Consider the following 22,609-nt stretch of genomic DNA (forward strand, 5'->3'; position numbering starts at 1 on the left):
CAGTCAGAACCCATTTCTCAGGATCGAAATAGCAAGTACTAGAGGGCATATCTTTAGGATCAGAGGGGAAAAGTTTACACACCGTGCACATGTCAACCAAGGTGCCCCATCTAAGCTAATCCTATTTACCCCTGTTTGGTTCTTATCCCTCTAAACCTTTCCTATCCATGTATATCAAAGAATATCATAATATTTATTGCTAATTTATAATTACAAACATATAGAACAGATTAAATGAAACCAAGTTAATCCTCATCTAGATAAATAAATGGGTGATTATATAGTGAAGAATAATTACAGGTACGTGTGGCTAAATACATTTTGTTGAGAAGATAAAGAGAGAAAACTAAAATAACTAAAAGAATGTAACCAATCTGCATATGTATACTTTGCAAAGGAGTGTTTGGTTTACAAATCAGTAAAACCCCATGATGTGATGCTAGTAGTATCAAACACTATTGGGTGTCCAGGCCTGAGAACAGCTATTAAAAACAAATCTTTCATCAGACATTGTGTGTTAAAGACATTAAGGCACTACAACATCATTGATTTGTTGTTTGGTATCAAGTTGACATGTCTCTTCAAGTCAATAGGTATAAATAATTAGTATCAGGTTGGGCAAGATTAAGATATTTTCTTTGATTCAGGGAGTGACCACAATTCATCCATGCCAACCAAGACAGATATCTAAGATAATCCCATTTACCTACGTTTGACCCATTTTCCTCTAAACCCCTTCCTATCCAAGTACCTGTCAAAATGTTTTTTTTTAATGTAAAGGTACCTGCCTCTATCATCTTCTCTAGCAGCTAGTTCCATATATCCACAAGCCACTATGTGAAAACCTACCTCTCAGAACCCTCTCCCATTACCCTGCCCCTATTTCCTTCATCTCCCCCACCACCCACACACACACACACTTCACCATCCCTTACACCTGCATCCCTCCCTTTGGCTTTGCATTTCACTCCACTTCTCTCCTTATCTGACACCTTTTTGTCTCGTTTTCTAGACTTTGCCACTCACTTTGTCCCAACCACCTCATTTCCAGCTTTCTCTCCCTTACTACAATCACTGAAGAAGTGTCCCATCTTGAAAAGTCACCTATCCATTCTCTCCACAAATGCTGCAACCAGCTGAGTTCCTCCAGCACTTTGTGTTCTGCTCAAGATCCCAGCACCTCTAGTCTTTTGTGTCTTCCCTTAAATCTTTCCCTTCTCATAAAACTAAAACTAGAGTGCATAAACTCCCCTATCCTGGAAAACGAACTGTGTCTTTACCCCATCAATGCCCCTTACGACTTTGGAAAAGTCTATAAGGTCATTTCTCAGGCTCCTTACTCCAGAAAAACAGCCCCACACTATCCAGTTTCTCCTTATACCTCAAGTCCTCGAGTCTCGGCAATATCCTTGTGAATCTTATCTGCACCCTCTTCAGCTTCAACTCAGTTTAGCTAGCAGAACAGTACTCGACACAATACTTCAAATGTGGTCCAATTGGTTCTCAGAAATGTTGTGGCTTGAAAATTTAGCCATCCCCACAAAAGGTATCAATTAATAGGTGCCATATTCTTGATTTTACATGATAAATAGTTCAATTTGACGTTGAATATTTCTTGTGTAAGTGGACAGATACAATGACAATTGATTGACCCAATTACCCTCAATGAAAATCAGGTCATTCTGATCAACACTGATACCTATTAAAACCCCCCCCCACTAAATTAGAAAAGATAGCACAAAAAAAACATGCATTCAATTGTATGTCCTAGCATCAGAGTTGGTAACATTCAAATCTTCAAGTATTAATGTTGCTTCCATATTGATTGCAACAGTGAACAGAAATAGCATGTAATTAGTTACTGGTACCCACCCTACTGCCTGACTTTTTGGCCAAATGATTTTCGTGGCAATAAAATAGAACTAATCATGAAACACAAGAAGAAAATTGCTCAGCTTCTCCTATGGTTCTGTTGTGAACACTTGCCATGGAAACAGAATACATTGCATTCAAAAAGAAAGCTAATTCTCCTAATTGCTCAATGGCATTCACATTAATGGCGTTTTACAACCTCAGTTTCTTCCCAGATCCTTCTGCTTGGCTGGATGTTCTATTAAGGGCATTTCTGCTGTTGACTGATTGGAGAGGTAATATATCGTTTGGACATACATCTGTCTGGTGGTTATCAAACTCAGTTTTCAGAGTAATCAGTAAATACAGTATGCATTATCTGAAATCCTGCTAAGAGAACACCTAATTCTTATCCATTTCCTTAAATGATGCAGATTGTTATGCTCCCTGTAAACTTATCCACAATTCTTTCATAAAATTAAAGACATGGGTGAAGATAAGGCCATTTCTTAAGAAGAATAAAATGAGGAACAAATAAATAAAAGTGAATGGGTTTATTATTATTGCCATATGTACCGGGGGTTGAACATGCTATCCAATCAAATCAGATAATATTATACATAAATACAATCACGTTCAATTCAAATACAATGGTTAGAATGATGGGAAAGATACAGATTGCAGAATATAGTTCTCAGCATTATAGTGCAACAGTTTCAGAGACAAAGTCCAATGTCCGCAATGAGGTAGAGGAGAATCGGACTGTAGCCTAGCTGCTTTCAGTCTGGTGGTGTGCTTTTTCAAGTTTCCGTATCTTGTGCAAGGAGTAAGAGGAATGATGGGATGGGAAAGATCTTTGATTATGTTGGCTGCTTTCCTGAGGCAGCATGAAGTGTAGTTGTGGTCAGTGGTGAGGAGTCTGGTCTGTGTGATGGACTGTGTGATGAATTGTGCTATTCATCCACAACAAGTCATTGTGGATGAATTACACCCACACCGCTCTGCAATTTCTTGCAGTCTTGGGGAGAGCTGTTCCCAAACCTAGCTGCAATACAACCTGACAGTATGATTTCTATGGTGCATCTGCAGAAGTTTTGTAAGAGTCAATGGAGACACGCAGAATTTCCTCAGTCTCCTGATGAAGTAAGGACATTGGTGTGTTTTCCTGTCTGTCGCTTCAATGTGGTTAGTTCATGGCAGATCATTGGTAATTCCTGGGATGTCAGGACTGTCTTATGAAGAAAGACTGGATAGACTTGGTTTATACTCTCTAGAATTTAGGAGATTGAGGGGGGATCTTATAGAAACTTATAAAATTCTTAAGGGGTTGGACAGGCTAGATGCAGGAAGATTGCTCCCGATGTTGGGGGAGTCCAGGACAAGGGGTCACAGCTTAAGGATAAGGGGGAAATCCTTTAAAACCGAGATGAGAAGAACTTTTTTCACACAGAGAGTGGTGAATCTCTGGAACTCTCTGCCACAGAGGGTAGTCGAGGCCAGTTCATTGGCTATATTTAAGAGGGAGTTAGATGTGGCCCTTGTGGCTAAGGGGATCAGAGGGTATGGAGAGAAGGCAGGTACGGGATACTGAGTTGGATGATCAGCCATGATCATATTGAATGGCGGTGCAGGTTCGAAGGGCCGAATGGCCTACTCCTGCACCTAATTTCTATGTTTCTATGTTTCTATGTAATATTTATGCCAAAGAATGTGATGCACTCAACAATTTACACTTCGGCACCATTGATGCTGATCAGGCATGTGCTCCGTTATGTTTCCTGAAGTCGATAACTAGCTCCTTCATCTTGTTGATATTGAGGGAGAGGTTGGTGTCTTGACACCATGTTTACTAAGTTACCGATCGCCTTCCTGTACTCTTCATTGTTTGTGGTCCCTCCCACCCACCAGTGGTGTCATCTGGAAACTTGTTGATTGAGTTTCAACCATATTTGGCCACACAGTTACAAGTGTAGAGGAAGTAAAATGGGAGACTGAGAATGCATCCTTCAGGAAACTGGTGTTGTGAATTACTGTGGGGGACGTGTTGTCTCCTGTGCTCACTGATTGACGTCTGTGAGTCAGAAAGCCAAGGATCCATTGCAGAAAGGATTTCTAATCCCTAGGTCCAGGAGTTTAGAAATGTGTTTGGATGGGATTATGGTTTTGAAGGCTGAGCTATAGTCGATAAATAGGAATCTGACTTAGGTGTCCTTGTCTGGGTCTTCCAGGAACGAGTTTAGGACTGGGGAGGTGACATCTGCAATGAATCTATTGTGATGGTAAGCAAACTGCAGTGGACCAAGGCTGACTGGGAGGTTGGAGTTAATGTGTGTCATCCTGAACTTCATGATGGTGGATAAGGCACGCTACTTTACTTGTCGTTGGCACTGGAATGATAGTGGTCTTCTCAGCATAGAGGAGTGAGAGGTTAAAGAAGTCCATGAATACCTCTGACAGCTGGTCTACACAGGTCCTGAGAGCATGAACAGGCTCTCCAGTTGGGCAAGTTGTGTTCCATGGATTCACTCTCAGGAAGGCCAGTCTTACATCTGTTATAGTAACCGTTGGTAGAGGCTTACCCGAGACTGATGGGGCGGGTAACGTTCTGCACTCAATTTTCTGTTCAAAGCGAGCTTAGTATGCGTTGAACTCATCGGGGAGGGGGGATCTATTGTTGCCATTGATACTGTCCACCTTTGCTTTGTAGCCTGTTATTGCATACAAGTCTTACCAGAATCTACAGGTATCCGTGACATTGCCTCGAGATTCCAGATTTCCTCTTGGCATCCTTAATGACTCTGCGAATGTAGTAAATGCATGGTCCTAGTTGTCATTACCAACATATAGTGCGTTCAACAAAGTAAAAGAAACCCCATGCCGCTTCACAAGAGCATTACATAATAAAGTTACAATCAAAATTAATTAGATGCATTAAATCAAATGACCAAAGCTCCTATGTTCTAATAATTAACATCATACAAGCAATTGCCTGATTTACTTGATTGAAAGTGCAAGTATCTGAACTGGTGCAGGGCAAGTATGAGCTGTAAAAGTGCACCCTCAGAGTGAGGACGTCTTCTAAGGATAAGGCAGCATCCTACTGTATATTCTGTGGGGGAGGGGGGAAGGGGTGTGGGGGAGGGGGGTGTGTGGGCAGGGGGAGGAGGGAGTGAGCTCGGAGAAAAGACGGGGAAGAGCCATGGGGGAGAGGGGGGCCTCACGGGGAGGGGGGGGAGGAGCCAGCGAGGGGGACCAGAGGGGTCATGTCACGAATTGGCAGAGCAATGGGGCTCACAGCGAGCGCTGGTCGTTCTCCTCCGCTGGGATCAGAATCTCCACTTTCCGTTTGGCGACATCTCCGACTGCGGGCTGGGCTGAGTCTTTGACTCCGGCTGGGCTGGGTCTCCGACGCTGGGCTGGGTCTCCGTCTCTGGGCTGGGTCTCCCACGCTGGGCTGGGCTGGGCTGGGTCGGGTCTCCGACGCTGAGCTGCTTGGGGCTGGGCTGCTTGGGGTCCCTCCAAAAATTGTGTCTAGTTGAAATCCTCCGGCCTTTCTCAGCTCCAGTGAAGACGCGATGACGTCGGAAGGGTCGGACCGTCCCGGGTCGTGACGGGGAAGAGACTAATACAATACAATACAATACAATACAATACGGTTTATTTGTCACATTGCACATAAAGTGCAAGTGAAATGAATATGTCAGCAGTGGTACAATGATAAAGAACACACACAAAAACACAATAGAAATTTAACATAAACATCCACCACAGCATTCATCACTGTGGTGGAAGGCACACAATTTGGCCAGTCCTCCTCCATTTTCCCCCGTGGTCGGGACCTCAACCCTCCGCAGCCGTTGCTGCGGGCGTCCAGATGGTAAAAGGACAAGGTACAAGTCCAGGTAAGTCCAGGATCGGCTCTTCCCCACCGGAGACCGAGGCTTTAAGTTGGTGTAGGCCGCAGGCCGGCGGTCGAGATTTAAAGTTTAAAGTTCCCGCCGCGTCGCAGCCAGAAGCACCGCAGACCGCAGGGCCGGCGGTCGAAGCTCCCCTCCAGGGGTGATGGTAAGTCGCCACCGCGCCCGCGGTAGAAGTTGGCCGCGGGCCGGCAGTGATGGCTTCTTCTTCCCCCGGGTCCACCTGTAGACGCCGCGCCAGCTGGAGCTGTGCAGACCGCGCGCAGCTTCAGGCTGCCGGCTGCCCCGGGCCAGCGAAACGGAGCGCTCCCCTCCAGCGAGGGCTCACCCGCTCCATGCCGAGAGTCCACGCTGCGCCCGCCGCTGAAGTCCCGAGCGCGTCTCCGGGAAAGGCCGCCCGATCCTTGCTGTTAGGCCACGGGGGAGGCGACCTGGAAAAAGTCGCCTCTCCATGGAGGAGGCGGCCGAAACGGTTTCCACCTCACCCCCCACACAAAACACACAAAGAAACATTAAAAACATACTTTAAAACATACGAAAATTTTTTTAAAAAGTTGAAAAAAACTAACACGCTGCTGACAGGGCTGCCGCCATTGCAGCTCCCCCACCGATCCGCGCGGCCCTGACTGGCAGAAGCGATCAATCTGCGCACGCGCAGTTTTTAAGATTTTTAAACCACGCTAACTTTTATGACATTTAATCGATCGGACCGAAACTTGGTACACTCGCAGCACATGAGAACGGTGAGTGAACTGGCCAAAAATTGTAGCGCCATCGTGAACCGTTTTTGCGCAAATAGAAAGACCGCCAAACCGGAAGATAACAAGATCAGAGTTTTAGTTATGTATAGATGGCTCAAGGTGACTGGAATCCCTCCCCGACTGAACTCTGTCCTGATGATGTTGTGCTCTATTTATAAGTAACTACGGTAGGAACACATTTTCTGTTATGCACACTAAATACAGACTAGCTTGGTTGGCTGAACATTTTGTTAATGAGTTACCAATGAATGACTGGGATCATTATCAAAATTGTCTGATACAAAGGGAGGCAGAGGAGACATGTGATGAAGAATAAAACTAAAAAGACAGTAAAGGAAAAAGAGAAAAGGAGTTTAAAAGTTGTTCAAATGTTTAATGGGTCACAGTTATTGAGCTGATGTTGTAAAGGGTTGATTTAAGGGAAAAGGAGCAAGCATAGAGAAAAGAATAGGATCAAGAGGGCATGCATAAACAAAAGACAAGGCTGTAAAAGATGGAAAGATAATGAATGCGGCAGATTGCCTTTTTTTCCTTTCCACTTTCTGCCACCAAGGCAATTTTGGATCAAATTTGTTATGCAATCGAACTTGTCAAAAGCCTTTCTAAAATCCAAGTATAATACATTTCAAAATTCAGGTCAGTATTTTCTGAAATTATTATTTAGGATCTGAGTATCACTGAAAAGATAAACATTTCTTACTCATTTCTAGCCTTCTGCAAAGTAATGGAGAGAATCTTAAACTGCTGAAGCATTTCTGGTGATGTTTCCCTCACAATGCTATTGCAGAGGGAGATTTAGATCTAGCATTTAGATCCAGAAAAGTAATGACAGTTTCATTTCTTTCCCTTCTCTAATGGTTACCAACACGAGTTTAAATTCCAAACTAATAACCAAATGTAAGTTCCAAAGCTGTCCTGATGGGATTTGAACTCTATCCTGTCAAAGAATCTCTGACCCGAAACATTGACTTTGCTTTTCTTCCCTAAGATGAGGCCTGACCTGCTGAATATTTCCTGCATTTTCTTTTCTTGTTTTAGATTTCCTACCCCCTCGGGTTTTTTTTCCCCTCTCACCTTGTACCTATGTCCTCCAGCTTTTGATTAGTCAACCCTGGGAAAAAGGCCGCATGTATTCATCCTCTGTATGTTCCTCGTGATTTTATACATCTCTACAAGATAATTCTTCAGCCTACTATGCTCCCAGGAATAAAGGCCTAGTCTGCCCACTCTTCTCAATGACTCAGTCGCTCAAGTACATAGGAAACGTTTAGAGGGATATGGGCCAAATATGGACATGTTGGAATAGTGTAGATGGGGCATGTTAGTTGGCGTGGGCAAGTTGGACCGAAGGGCTTGTTCAGAGTTGAGTAGCAATGACAAATCCATGATTTAAAAAGATTAGAAGATATACAATATCAAGGTAGCCATAGACTACACCATTACCTCTTGTGAGGACACAACCCAACAATAAATGAATCCCATGATATAGAACTTACCATTGAAGATCTGTATAAATTAAGATCACAGGAGGAACAAGAAGATATTGGCTAAGCACTATACCACCACAACAGATCTTTACAAAAAGGCTTTTAGAGGTTCTACTTCATCAAGAAAGCAATGGACTTAGAAGGTGGACCACATGCCATTCAGTTCCTCGAACCAGTTCATTCAATAAGATTATAACTGTTCCGACTGGAAATTCAACTCTGCATTCTCTCCTATTGTGGTAATCCTTCACCTCTTTGCTTATGAAGGTTTGTGTTAAAGAGGATTCTACTTGCACAAGATGAGACCACCAAAGACTTACAATATCTTAAATGTTTCCCAGTGGATAATGTTTGTTTTTGAAAGTTTAATTGAATTGTGAATAGAATGATATTTATTATTCCAGATATTTGTATTTTAAGGTATTCAGGATTATCAACCAAGATTCTTGTTCATCAGAATGCAAGCAGATATTTTTTAATTAAAATGAATAAAAAAAACCTTTGATTTTGATTTGCCAATTGTTGATTGATAAAATGTTATTCAAGAATGCAACCTTTGAGGAATACCTGCGCTCGCCTTGGGAACACCTCAACAAATCTGTCCCTTATCTTTTACTCTCAAGTGCTTAGACAGCTGCAGGAATCACATGCATATTTCACACAGTGCAGGTTGTTCAATCATGAGATAGATCACCCAGAGGCTGCATCAAACTCACTAGAATAATTCTGTTTCTTGTGAAGGACAAGATGGAACAGAAATTGGAGGAGCTAAATGAAAGGAAATAGACAAATCTACTATGTCTCGACACTTAATGTTGCTGGTCATAATGAGGGCAATTCAGTCCTTGCCCTGCTCAAACAGAGCAAATGTAACTGCAGCAGGTGACAGGTTTTTGTGTAGCTACCCTTAATGAAACAGAATCATTTTGCACATTGTTATGCTGTTGTTTGTCTGGATGACCAGGGCAAGAATAACGTCCTGATGAAAGTTTGTCTGCTCCTCCTTCTTCCGGGATCTTGCATTGTTTAACATACCTCCTGCCAATTTTCCATGTCATGTCACATTCCACTGGGAAGGCCTTCTAATGAACCGTGCAATGCATGTATAATTGGTATTTTTATCTGCTTCCTCTACAGTTACCTAATTCATCAATCATATTAATTTCTTACTGTAGAGCTGTTCAGTCTTCAAGGATTTATAATATGTTTAGCATTTTAAACCCCTGTTGCCCCCAAATAATACTATGGAACTAGAATGGGAAGAGTTCCATTGGATTGTCACGAGGGATGTCTGTGGAATTACCTTTGTACAGTTATAACAATAGTATTAAGCGAAATTTAGGAGTTATATGTTTTGTGGAGCGTTTTTGCTCCAACCAAGCCAATCTGCTTAAGCACCAGAATCAAATGTAGTAACGTTTGCTCATTCATTTTAAATAAATATTTGCTCGTTCATATTAAAGAGTTCCATGCAAAGGATTGTTTTTTTTTAATTTCTTGTTTAAGATTATATAGCAGCATAGACTATTAGATTAGTTCAATGGAGAGAAAAGAATAACCAAGGTGGAAAAAGTTCTTGATTATGTTGGCTGCTTGCCCGATACAGTTTAAAGTAGATTAATGGGTCTAGTACAGGGGTTCCCAACTTTTTTCATCCCATTTACCCCTGGTAACTTTAATAGCACACAACAATGTTATTTCATTTATTTATGAACAACTAATGATGAACAGATACCAGTATACCAGAACCAAACACAGTCAGTCAATAAGAAAAAATATGTACAAATTCAGAATCAACAAATTTACCCCCTGGTACAAATAAGATACGCAAACCATTGACAGTTGCATGGCCATTCATCAAGGAATAGAGAGCCGGCCCTGTAGCAAGAAGCATACTACACACTTTTTGCATCTGGTATCAACAAGTCATGGAATGATGTGGTTCAATGTACAGTAAAATTTTCCACTCTCCTCACAATGTGGTTTTCTCCCATCCATGAACAATGTTAACTATGTTAAAGATGGACACAGAATGCTGGAGTAACTCAGCGGGACTGGCAGCATCTCTGGATAGAAGGAATGGGTGACGTTTCGGGTCGCGACCCTTCTTCAGAATCTAAAGAAGGGTCTTGACCCGAAACGTCACCAATTCCTTCTATCCTGAGATGCTGCCCGTCTTGCTGAGTTACTCCAGCATTCTGTGTCTATCTTCAGTGTAAACCAGCATCTGCAGTTCCTTCCTACACTTAACTATATTAATATTGATATCCCATTTCTGAACATAGCTCTCCCAAAAGTTTTGCTGAACAAGATAGAATACTTCATACTGCATCGGGAAAGCAGCCAACATAATTAAGAACTTTTCCCACCTTGGTCATTCCTTCTTCTCCCCCCTCCTGTGGGGCAGAAGCTACAGATGCTAGAAAACACATACCACCAAACTCAGTAGCTACTTCCAAACAGTCCTTCCTTAAGCTAGGGTACAATCTCGATTCTCCAACCTACCTCATTACTGACAATGGACTCTACAATTCTTAGAAACCATGTTCTGCACTCTGGTATCATTCTCTTCACTCTAACTTTTAGATATGTATTTTGCTTAATTGTATAATGTATAGTAATATCTGATTTGATCGGATAGTATGCAAACAAAAGCTTTTCACTGTGTCTTAATACACATGACAATAATAAACCTAAATTTCAACCATTTGTTTAAATAATTAAAAATCTGTATTGGAGATGCCAATCAACAGAATATTTAGATATTCACATAGAAAAGTAGTTTAAAAAAACGTTCTTATTTTTGTATGGTTTAAGAGCAATCAGATGCATCACTTTGATGCCCGATATCTTCTGGCCAGAGTTCGTCCTGCTGTAAGATTGGTTCATTGCCCAGAAGCTCAACCACCACATGGCTGATATGAATGACGACTCACTTTGTTTCTCTTTTCTAAATAAAATCTCCCGCTAATGGCAGAAATTATAAAATAATAAATCATCTTGCCAATAAGTCAACATGCTATTTCCAATAAGCCCTGGAATCAATAGCCACTGATTTTATAGGATCACTGATGCTCTTCCCTCCTCCTGGCAGACTTTTACATATTTAATGTACCAAAGTACAATGATCAATTAAATTATTCCATAAGGCACACAGTGTGTTTCATATGTTTAAAAAAAAAAAACAATCATTAGTGGTCTCTAAAGAGAAATTTCCATGCACAGCAACCAAAATGTGGCTTTTATCTGATGTGCTCTCATCAAACAAGCACTCGGCTATGTTGGACATGAATCAATTTCTTAGCAAAACCCTTTGATTAAGTATTAAAAGGGACTATGCTTAGGCACCAATTCAATCCTCTCATTCCCTCTCTTTGATAGGAATTGCATTTTAAAAGGGGTTATTTTATCTTCCCACATTCATTCCATCCTTCTTTCTCAATTAATCAATAAACATGCAAACATGCTCAACTCATAGTTAGGGTAGTGTCCAGAAATCACAGAAAGAACTGATGAAAGAATTAGAGCACAGCTATATATATTTCACTGTTTGCACCCTTTCAAGTATTTGTTTACCATTGTGCTAAAGTAGAACATCTTAAAATTAGAACATTCTTGCACATGAAGACCGAGCTTGTTTTACAATTATTTTTCTTGATGACACGATTCAGTTAGAAATCGTCAAACAATAAAAACATTATGTATATTTATTTTTACGATCATAAAAATAAAGGAACATTGCAATAACTTCAAATTAAGAATGCAATGCTAATCATTTAATAGGGAATGTTTTCTCATTGCACACAATGCTTGTACGTAATGGCCGTGTCTATTTCACAAGGTAAGTGAAATCCATCACATAAAAGTATCATTGCACTGGATTTATTTTCAAGCTTTGAATATTGCAGGCAGGTTTGTTTTAAAAGGCACAAACACATAAGAGAATTGAATAGCATTCATTCACGTGAACACCTCCGCTGTTACGGATCTCGTCCACTATTCACACAACAGCTCAAGGAAACATTAACCACTGATCACCCAACAGTGTTACAAAGCGTGAAAGAAGCCAACGCTCAGTATCAATGCGAAACTTCCTCACTCTCACCAGAAAAGGTAATTAGTTAAACTAAGCAAGTGATTCTATAATGATGCCGAGAACTAACTGGGGTTAAAACACAAAGGAAGGTTCAACTCCGATCCCCCATCCCGATCCCCGGTAGACTTCAGTTACCTCGCTGGTTCATTAGAGGACGCTCAGGGGTTATTTTAAGTGTGCATGGTAGCTGGCAGTGAGGGAGCGCCTCGCCAACGTTGCTGCTGCTGCTGTTGCTGTTGCTGCTGCTGGAGCTTGGGCCGCGCACACACACACACGCTGAGCTGCCAGACTCCCCCTCTCTCCCTCTCCCTCTCGCTCTCCCTGCGTCAAATGGCGGTCACATGGGCGGCCATCTCCGGCGTTGCCTCGGCAACCGGCGCACTGATTTCAACCAAGGGTCTTCCAGCTCTATGTGATCTTTGATTTCACCAGGTTCAGCCCGAGGGGGGTAAAAGCTGAAAGCCTGCAGAGCTTGGCTCCCGTACTGTTGTCCCCTCCTGCTCTGCCCGCTCGGCAGGCCAGCGATATTTATCCAGACCGCCTCCGGCCTTGGCAACAGGTCCGATGATGCACTGGTGGGAAGAAGCTGAATGAAAGCTCTTCAGCAGACAAGTAAGCGATTACCCGCGCAGGGAGCCTCTCGAAGAGCGACTATTAGCATCGATCTTCACCTCCATCCATCTCTCCATCAGCATTCCTTGCCTCCAAAGCCATTCCGCCTTCTTACATAGAAACATAGAAAATAGGTGCAGGAGTAGGCCATTCGGCCCTTCGAGCCTGCACCGCCATTCAATATGATCATGGCTGATCATCCAACTCAGTATCCTGTACCTGCCTTCTCTCCATACCCCCTGATCCCTTTAGCCACAAGGGCCACATCTAACTCCCTCTTAAATATAGCCAATGAACTGGCCTCTGTGGCAGAGAGTTCCAGAGATTCACCACTCTCTGTGTGAAAAATATTTTTCTCATCTCGGTCCTAAAAGATTTCCCCCTTATCCTTAAACTGTGACCCCTTGTTCTGGACTTCCCCAACATCGGGAACAATCTTCCTGCATCTAGCCTGTCCAACCCCTTAAGAATTTTGTAAGTTTCTATAAGATACCCCCTCAATCTTCTAAATTCTAGCGAGTACAAGCCGAGTCTATCCAGTCTTTCTTCATATGAAAGTCCTGACATCCCAGGAATCAGTCTGGTGAACCTTCTCTGTACTCCCTCTATGGCAAGAATGTCTTTCCTCAGATTAGGAGACCAAAACTGTACGCAATACTCCAGGTGTGGTCTCACCAAGACCCTGTACAACTGCAGTAGAACCTCCCTGCTCCTATACTCAAATCTTGGTTCTTGGTTTCTTCGCCCTCCAAAATATTCCAAATTGGAATTTAAACTGGAGGTGGTGGAGGGAGGATTTAAGCCAGAAAGGGTTTTTGGGAAGAAAGAGCTACCTTAAATTTGGTTGCATCTGGTTGGGTAACTATGGTAGGGTGAAGATTATTCCATGCTTTAATTGTGCGGGGGAAGGGAATTCACCCACATGAACCTAATCCACCCCAACCATTCAGAACCACCTGCTTCCCCCTCCTCCACCACAATTCCGCTTCCACCTCCACCCCTCCATGTTTGTCACTCAACCGACTACCACCAACTCTCTAATCCCCATCCCAATAATTCCACCCCTTTGCTCCACCTTTTATTCGTTATCCCCTCACCTTTGCTCTCCAGCCACGCACCCTCCCTTCCCTATCACTCCACCAACCATCTGCAACCCCATCCATCATCAATCCATTCCACTGCCATTGCTGCACCACGACCCTTCCACCAACTACAGTCACCCATCACTCCGTAACCACCACATTTGTAACCAGAGGTATTTCAGCTTCCTTTGTCAGAAGATTCTGTTATATATTCAACTCCACATTCATGTTCACTTAATTCAAATATTATAGGATCAAGCGACCCGTTACTGTCTATAAGTAACATTCTCTTAATTATATTAAAATAAATTTCTGCATTGATCAGTGCTCAAAAGAGAGGTACTGTCCAATGCAAATATAATTAGATTGATATGCTCATGTAGCTAAATGCAGACCAGAACTAAAGATCTCTGTAATATCCACAAATTAATATTGATTAATAAGAGTAAAGAGAGTCATTTCTGTAAGTAAAGAAAAGCCCTCTTCACTTTCCATGTCAGGAAAAGAGTCGTAATGTTGAAGGGTGGTATTATACTATATATTTTGTTCTGTCATTAGTGATTAGTATGAAATATTAAATTTATCTAATTTTGTTCACTAATTAAGTAAAGACAGTGGGCCATGTGTTTTTGAAAATGTTTGAATTCATCTTATCACGTCTTTTCCCCAACATTACTTTGCTAGCAAAAATACACTAGCATATGTTTACAACTTGGCAATTTTAATCCACAAGTGGGCAAAATCTATGAATATCTGTATTTCAAGATGCACACAATACCTAGCAATGTATTCATTTTTTAAATTTTGGACAGATGATACATGTAGCTTTTACTAATAAAATGCTTTTTTTTAATGCTTGTAACTCGGTACTTAAACAGAGGTATTCCAGATACTGGTGTGAAAGATTTTAGGAATTGCTGTGCTCTGCACAAATGAAGGCATATTTGCAATTAGAAGAAGCAATCCTTTTGCCTAATCCGATTATTATGTACTATGACTGATATTGTACTCATTTACAGACTCGGGTATCGATTGAATACATGCCTATCCACTATCCAGTGTTTTGTTCAACTTGTTCAAGGAGCCTTTGCCTCAATTCATGTGCAGAGTTAGCTGATCACAATTGGTTTCAATGCTAGTAAGCCGGATAAGGAATAATAAAATGTGTCCCCAGTGCTTCAACACAATGCATATAATTGGAACTGAAAACATGAATAACTGTGCCTTCAGGAAATAGTGGAGTTTAGATGGCGGAAAAATGTATTTAACCCTTAACTTGCAAAATAAACATCCGCACAAAGGGATGCTACATTGAATATTTGAACTGCATTGTGTATCATTTATCTTAGATTGCATACAACAAACTTTATAAGTATACTAGACTAAGTATACTAGACTAAGCATCACACGGGAGGGCTAGTCACCCAACGCAATATTCCACCTCTCAACCAATTCTAATATTGCTGGCCAGTGGGGGGGGGGGGGTTCTGTTGTGCTAGTTTGTACTATTTGTTATTTGTTGATCACACACACCCTCCACCTCACAAGACACTCACACACAGACTCTCATACACACACACACAGACACACACACAGACTCATTCACATACACACACACTTACTCATTCACACACACACACATACACACAGACTCATTCACACACACAGACTCATTCACACACATACACAGACTCATTCATACACACACACACACACACATTCATTCACAGACTCATTCACACACACACACACACAGACTCATTCACACACACACTCATTCACACACACAGACTCATTCACACACACACACACACACACACAGACTCATTCACACACACACACACACACACACACACACTCACCCAATACTAAAATGGCAAGTAATTTCAGAACGTGTTGAATATACAGTGTGTAAAACAAATGTTTAAAGCCTCCTGTAGAGGCTGCTTGTGCTGAAGCAAAAACGTGCTTTAAATAACATCCAACTAACACACTCACCATAGACAGAGCCGTGACCCTCTCGCTTCCTCCGTCTGGCAGAGACTGAGTGAGCCACAACACTATCGGGTTTTATAGTCCCTCCTCCCTGCCGCCAGCAGAGAGAATGGCGACATTTTAAAAAACATTAATATGTCTCTGATTTTTCATCGATGGGAAAAATCCTCCGGTCCAGTCCGGTGGAGGGGGGCTCTGAGCGAGGTGGCCAAACATGACAGCCGTAAGTGGCGGCGTTCTCTCAAAAATCACATCGCAGTGTGTCAAAAGCGGTCAAGATCTTACTTTTAGTAATATAGATGAAAGAGCGTGCAAGATCTGCCTGGAAATTCAAAGGTACACAAAAATGCTGGAGAAACTCAGCGGGTGCAGCAGCATCTATGGAGCGAAGGAAATAGGCACTGTTTCGGGCCGAAGGGTTTCAAGTAATATAACAAAAATGTCTGTTAATCATTGCTAAATTTTCTACATTTTTTCATCATACAAAATCTTTTGCAGTCCTTATGCTGCAATATCAACAAGCAAGATGTATATATCTAGATTAATGTTCATCTATCATTATGAACACACAATAAAGCTTTGCATTTGATTGAGCTCACCCATTTTCTTAACCACTGGCTTAATTCTACAATTGCAAACTTATTAACTATACCCCCAACATCATTGTCCAGGTCATTAAAAACAACAAGGGCAAGGAGGTATGGGTCAGGAATAGGCAGCTAAAACCAATTGTACCTTGGAGAAGCATAGGAGATTGAGGAGCATACTTAGGAAAAAAGAGGGCATGAGGGAACTATGATAGAAGATTAAGGAGAATTCGTAGAGATTTTATGTATATTAATGGGGGGAAAAGGGGAAGAGAGAGAAAAGGGCCACTCAGAAACCCAAAGTGATCATGTATGTGTGGAAATCGGAAAGGTCCTCAAATAATAATTCTCTTGGTTTTACCATGGGGAAAGACATGAAGACTAGGAAACTTGAAAAAGGTTAATGGGGATGTCTTGCAGACTGTCTGCATTTTAATCGTGGAAGTGCTGGACATCCTACGGTTTATGGAGCTAGATAAATCTCCCAGGCCTGATTAGATATATCCATGGGAAGCTAGAGAAGAAATTGCAGGAGTCCTGGCTGAGATATATGAATCATCATTAGACACAAGTGTGGTACCGGAACAATGGAGGGCGGCTAATGTTATACCTCAATTTAAGAAGGGCTGCAAAGAAAATCCAGGGAATTATAAACCAATAAACTGAACATCTGTGGTAGGCAAGTTACTGAAGAGAATTCTGAACATATAATATACTGTATATATGCATTTGGAAAGATATGGGTTGATTCGGAATAGTCAACATGGCGTTGTGCACGGGAGATTGTGTCTCACAAATTTGATGGAGTTTTTTGAACAATTAACCAAGAAGGTTGATGAAGACAGGGCTATAGTTGTAGTGTATGTGGACTTGAGAAAGCCCTTTTAAAAGGTTCTTCACAAAATGTGTTCTGAAAGGTTAGATCACATGGAATCAACATACAGCTAGCTATGTGTATATAATTGACTTCATGTTAAGAAGCAGAGGGTGGTGATGGAAGGTTGTTTTTTGGAATTATGGTTTGTCTGTCTCGGGTTAACTGGTCCCATTGCTGTTGGTCATCTATATCAACAAGTTGGTTGGGAATGTACAAGACATGATTAGCAAGTTTGCAGATGATGCCAAAGGTGGTGTTGTTGTAGAAGATGATGATGGTTAGCAAGAATTATATCAGGATTAATTAGGCAAGTGGAGTGAGCAATGGCAATTGGAACTTAATTCAGCTAAGTGTTAGGTGTAGTGTTTTGGGACATCAAACCAAGCCAAGATCATCACAATGAATGGTAGGATGCTGAGTAATGTTATTGATCAGAGGGATCTAGGAGTATGTGTACATTGTTCCCTAAAAACAGCATTGCATGTAGATAGGTTGTAAACAAAGGCTTTTGGCATGCTTGTCTTCATCAAGTATAGAATTTGGAATGCAATTTCACAGTTGTACAATATGTTGGCGAAGCACTTGGGAGTATTGTGTTCAGTTTTGGTCTCCCTGCTATAGAAAAAATGTCTTTAAGCTGGAAAGAGTGGAGAGATGATTGACAATAATGTTGCCAGGACTTGAGGGCCTGATCTATGTTGAGAGGTTGGGCAGGTCAGGACTTTATTTATTGGATTGCAGGAGGCTGAGGAGTGAGTTTAAAAAGTCATGAGGCAGATGGATGGAGTGAATGCAAGTGAGAGTGGAAAGATTTCATAGGAACCACAATCGCTCATCTCCTGTGGTTCATCACACATATGACTGCTTCGGGTTCTGAGGGGCTCTACTCTCCCTCTCTGGTTACCCTATTTCCTTCAATGTACTTATCTTTGGATTCTTCTTAAACAACTGCCAGAGCAACGAGACTTGGGTGTCATGGTACACCAGTCATTGAAAGTAGGCATGCAGGTGCAGCAGGCAGTGAAGAAAGCGAATGGTATGTTAGCATTCATAGCAAAAGGATTTGAGTATAGGAGCAGGGAGGTTCTACTGCAGTTGTACATGATCTTGGTGAGACCACACCTGGAGTATTGCATACAGTTTTGGTCAGAGGGAGTGCAGAGAATGTTCACCAGACTGATTCCTGGGATGTCAGGACTTTCATATGAAGAAAGACTGGATAGACTCGGCTTGTACTCGCTAGAATTTAGGAGATTGAGGGGGGATATTATAGAAGCTTACAAAATTCTTAAGGGGTTGGACAGGCTAGATGCAGGAAGATTGGTCCCGATGTTGGGGAAGTCCAGAACAAGGGGTCACAGTTTAAGGATAAGGGGGAATTCTTTTAGGACTGAGATGAGAAAAACATTTTTCACACAGAGTGGTGAATCTGTGGAATTCTCTGCCACAGAAGGTAGTTGAGGCCAGTTCATTGGCTATATTTAAGAGGGAATTAGATGTGGCTAAGGGGATCAGGGGGTATGGAGAGAAGGCAGGTACGGGATATTGAGTTGGATGATCAGCCATGATCATATTGAATGGTGGTGCAGGCTCGAAGGGCCGAATGGCCTACTCCTGCACCTATTTTCTATGTTTCTATGTCTTGCACCCTTTTTGCCCTCCTGATTTCCTTCTTATGCATGCACCTTCCCAGTTACTTACGATACGATAGAACCTTGTTTATCGCAAGAGGGAAATTGACTCCTGCTGCCTTCTCCATACCTACTCCATGCCTCCTTCGTTTTCCTGAGCAAAGCTTCATTTCCTCTCGACATCCAGGCTTCCTTACCCCTCCCTGCCTTGCCCTTCATTTTAACGGGAACATGCGTGCTTTGAACTCTCACCGTTGCACTTTTAAAAGCAGCTCCGCTTCTGGATGTCCCTTTGCCCACAAACAGCTTACTCCAATCAACCTTTGCAGGTTCTGTGTAATGGCAACAAAGTTGTCCTTGCTCTAATTCAGAACTTTACCTTGTCCATAACCATTTTAAAGCAAATAGAACTGTGGTCACCAGTCCTAATAGCTTTCCTACCAACATTACCAGCCCTACCCAATTTCCCGAGAGTGGGTTAGACTTTGTTCTATTGAACAGTTGCAAAGGTACAGTGGAAAAGAAAATTGGGAAGTGTGTCAAGGATTGTCTCCTATACCAATATGTTACAGATATTACCCAGGAACAGGCTATTTTAAATGAGGTAGGATTAATGAGAGATTTCATAATAGAGGATCCCCTCGGGAGTAGTGATCACAGCATTAAAAAAATCCAGATATAATTTGAAGGCAAACATTCCATATTCCAAACCAGTGTTCTTAACTTAAATACGAGCAATTACAAGAGATGGAAATAGAGTTGGGTAGATGGACTGGAAAAATAGGCTAAAGGATGGGTGATTAGATGAGCTGTGGCAGATATTTAACCAGCTTTGATCAACGGGAATCTATCTGAAATAGAACAAAAAGGATTAGATGGGAAAGAGCAACCATACATACTTAACAAAGGAGGTCAAGGAAAATATTTAATTAAAAACTAAAGTATATGAGGTTGCAAATCTTGTGATAGAACAGAAAGCTGTAATTTTTTCAGGAACCAGCTGCGGGAGTCTAAAAATCTAATCAGGTGCAGAAAATTGATTATGAGACAAAACATGGCAAGTAATATCACAAGAAAATATCACAAGCTTTTATTGGTATATAAAAAGAGGAATCCTAAAGTAAGCCAGAAAATGACTAGCGGGAATTAATAACGAATTAAATGGCAGGCAAGTGTAACCAATGCCTTGCAACAGTCTTACTGGGGAAGACACTGCAATTACTCCAAAGAGATTACTTTTCAGGTTGGGATCCTTCTTCAGCCAGCTGGAATAGGGGGCAGAAAGCTGGAAAAGAGAGGTGCAGGTGGGGCAAAGCCTGTCAAATGATAGATGGATGCAGATGGGAGGAGTGATCGGCAGACAGGTGGAATGCGACAAAGGCTAAAGTTGAAAATAATGCACAAGGGTCTCCGATAAGTAAAGAAGAGGAGGTGTGAAATGTGCAAATGGAGGGAGGGTTGTGGAGGATTGGAATGGGGAAGGGAAAAACAGGTAGGATGAAATGAAATATGGGAGATGGGAGGGGCATACGGAGGAGAGGAAAGGAACAGGGTGACCAGGGCAGTGGCAGATGTTGGGAGAAATGAGAAAGATGGAGAGGGAGAGAGAGAGGGGTAAGGGGGGCAGGAGGGAGGATTATTAGCTGAAATTGGTGAACATAATGTTCAATTTAACCTTTGTGCTCAATCACACTGCATTCATCTGCCAACCACCCCTCTTCGCATGTATCCACCTATCATTTGCCACATTTTGGCCCATCCTTACCTCTTTTCCAGCTTTCTTACCCCTATCCCATCGTCTGGAAAAGGATCCAAACCTGGAGTGTCACCTGTCCATTCCCTCCAGTGATGCTGTCTGACTGGCTGAATCCCACCAGTACTTTGTTATTATCTGCATTAAACTGAATTGCCTTCTACTAGCTATGAGTGGTTGCATTACTCAGAAAAGATTAAAGATCTTTAGCAGCTGCTCCTCGTTACTTATAAGCATACTGTAATCTTCTTGTAAATCAACATATTGTATAATCAAATTTATTTTTAACTGCATCCATAGCTCAGACTGACCAGTAAGTCTTTCCTTAATATCTGACCACTTAGAATATTGTGAAAGAATGCTGGTCTGCAGGGCTATCATCATGACTCCTCTATTCGTAGAGCTCCAATAACATGACTCGCATTTCAGTTTATGTCTCTTATTACGTGCCCATTTATCATTTTTGGCATTTTACAGCAAAGTACTGCAAATATTATGTCAAATTATTCTAAATCATGAGGTAAAATCATTAAAAAAATCAATACTTGGATTTATATCATACATTTTTTCTAATGTCACAACCATATTTAAAATTTAAGGAGCATTTCTTAAGCAGCTATCAGGCACCACTATGTAGCCATTCTTTTCAAATATAACTGTTTTACATTTGTTAAACATTTGTTTACATGTGCATCTCTTTCTTGAGCCCCAAGTTCTTGGGCTTTAGTTCTTCAGTGCATTTCCATGCCTTCCTCCCGTCCTATGAAGCATGGAGTCTTACAGCATGGAAACAGGCTCTTCGGCCCAACATGCGCACACCGCCCAACATGTCCCATCTACACTCGTCCCACTTGCCTGCATATGGCCCACATTTCTCCAAACCTATCCTATCCATGCACCTGTATAAATGTTTCTTAAACATTGTGATAGTACCTGCCTCAACTACCATTCAGTAAGTAAGTTTATTGGCCAAGTATTCACAAACAAGGAATTTGCCTCCCACAAGTAACAACATGACCTACAGTGACATTTACAAATGACTCAGAAAACACTAAACATTAATAATAATAAAACATTAATGATAAAGCATGTGAACCATTGATCAAGCATGTGAACCAACAAAATACCAGTTCGAAGGGAGGCTACAGATTTTTGGCTGTGAGTAGAGCAACTACTCGTGGATAAAAACTGTTCACTATGTAGATCCTGCCTATGTTAGACTTCCCAAAATGCAACACCTCACATTTCTCTGGATTAAATTCCATGAACCATTCCTCAGGCCACCTGCCCAAACCATCAAGATCCTGCAGCAATTTTTGACAACCATCGTCATTATCTACAATACCATCCACTTTTGTGTCACTTGTAAATTTGCTAACCATGTAATGTATGTTCTCATCCGAATCATTGGTGTAGATGACAAACAGCAGTGGGGCCAGCAACGAACCCTGAGGCATACCACTAGTCACTGGCCTCCAGTCCGTAAAGCAACCTTCCACCATCACCCTCTGCATCATTCCATGAAGCCAATTTTCTGTTCATTCAGCCATCTCTCCTTGAATCCCATGGGATCTAACCTCCCAGAGCAGCCTACCATGTGGAACCTTGTCAAAGGCCTTACTAAAATCCATGCATACAACATCTACAGCTCTGCTTGCATCGACCTTTTTAGTCACATCCTCAAAAAACTCACTCAGATTCGTGAAACACAACCTCCCACATACAAAAAGGATTGCAGAGAAAAGGCTGAGAATTACACGCCAGTGAGCTTAATATCTGTGGTCAGAAAGTTACTAGAAAGTATTCTGAGGGTTGGATACATATGCATTTGGATGGACAATGGCTGATTAGGGATTGTCAACTTGGTTTTGTACGTGGGAGGTCGTGTCTCCTACAAGTACTCCAAATGACGTTTCATCAAAACCCTGCACAATGTCGACTCTTCTTTATTCTGTAATTC

At 41.8% G+C, this 22,609-nt stretch overlaps 1 protein-coding gene and 1 long non-coding RNA gene across 4 annotated transcripts in view; one reads left to right on the forward strand and one right to left on the reverse strand.

The window, feature by feature from the left end:
- Positions 1-22,609, reverse strand: part of ncald (neurocalcin delta) — a 162,931-nt gene that overhangs the window by 45,304 nt on the left and 95,018 nt on the right. The window contains exon 1 of one of the 3 annotated variants that reach the window (XM_033018953.1): positions 12,248-12,413. The exons of 1 other annotated variant lie outside the window; for it this stretch is intronic. The gene's annotated coding sequence lies outside the window, so the exon portion shown is untranslated. Of the gene's footprint in view, positions 1-4,582; positions 4,607-12,247; positions 12,414-22,609 lie in introns of those variants that run through there. One more of the 3 variants, XM_033018956.1, reaches the window with a different exon arrangement.
- Positions 3,627-22,250, forward strand: LOC116971827. The gene is made up of 3 exons (XR_004411634.1): positions 3,627-3,741; positions 17,171-17,173; positions 22,236-22,250. It is a non-coding gene; the product is annotated as an uncharacterized LOC116971827 (long non-coding RNA).

The sequence above is a fragment of the Amblyraja radiata genome, chromosome 4, assembly GCF_010909765.2.
Source record: "Amblyraja radiata isolate CabotCenter1 chromosome 4, sAmbRad1.1.pri, whole genome shotgun sequence".
NCBI classification, from domain to species: domain Eukaryota; kingdom Metazoa; phylum Chordata; class Chondrichthyes; order Rajiformes; family Rajidae; genus Amblyraja; species Amblyraja radiata.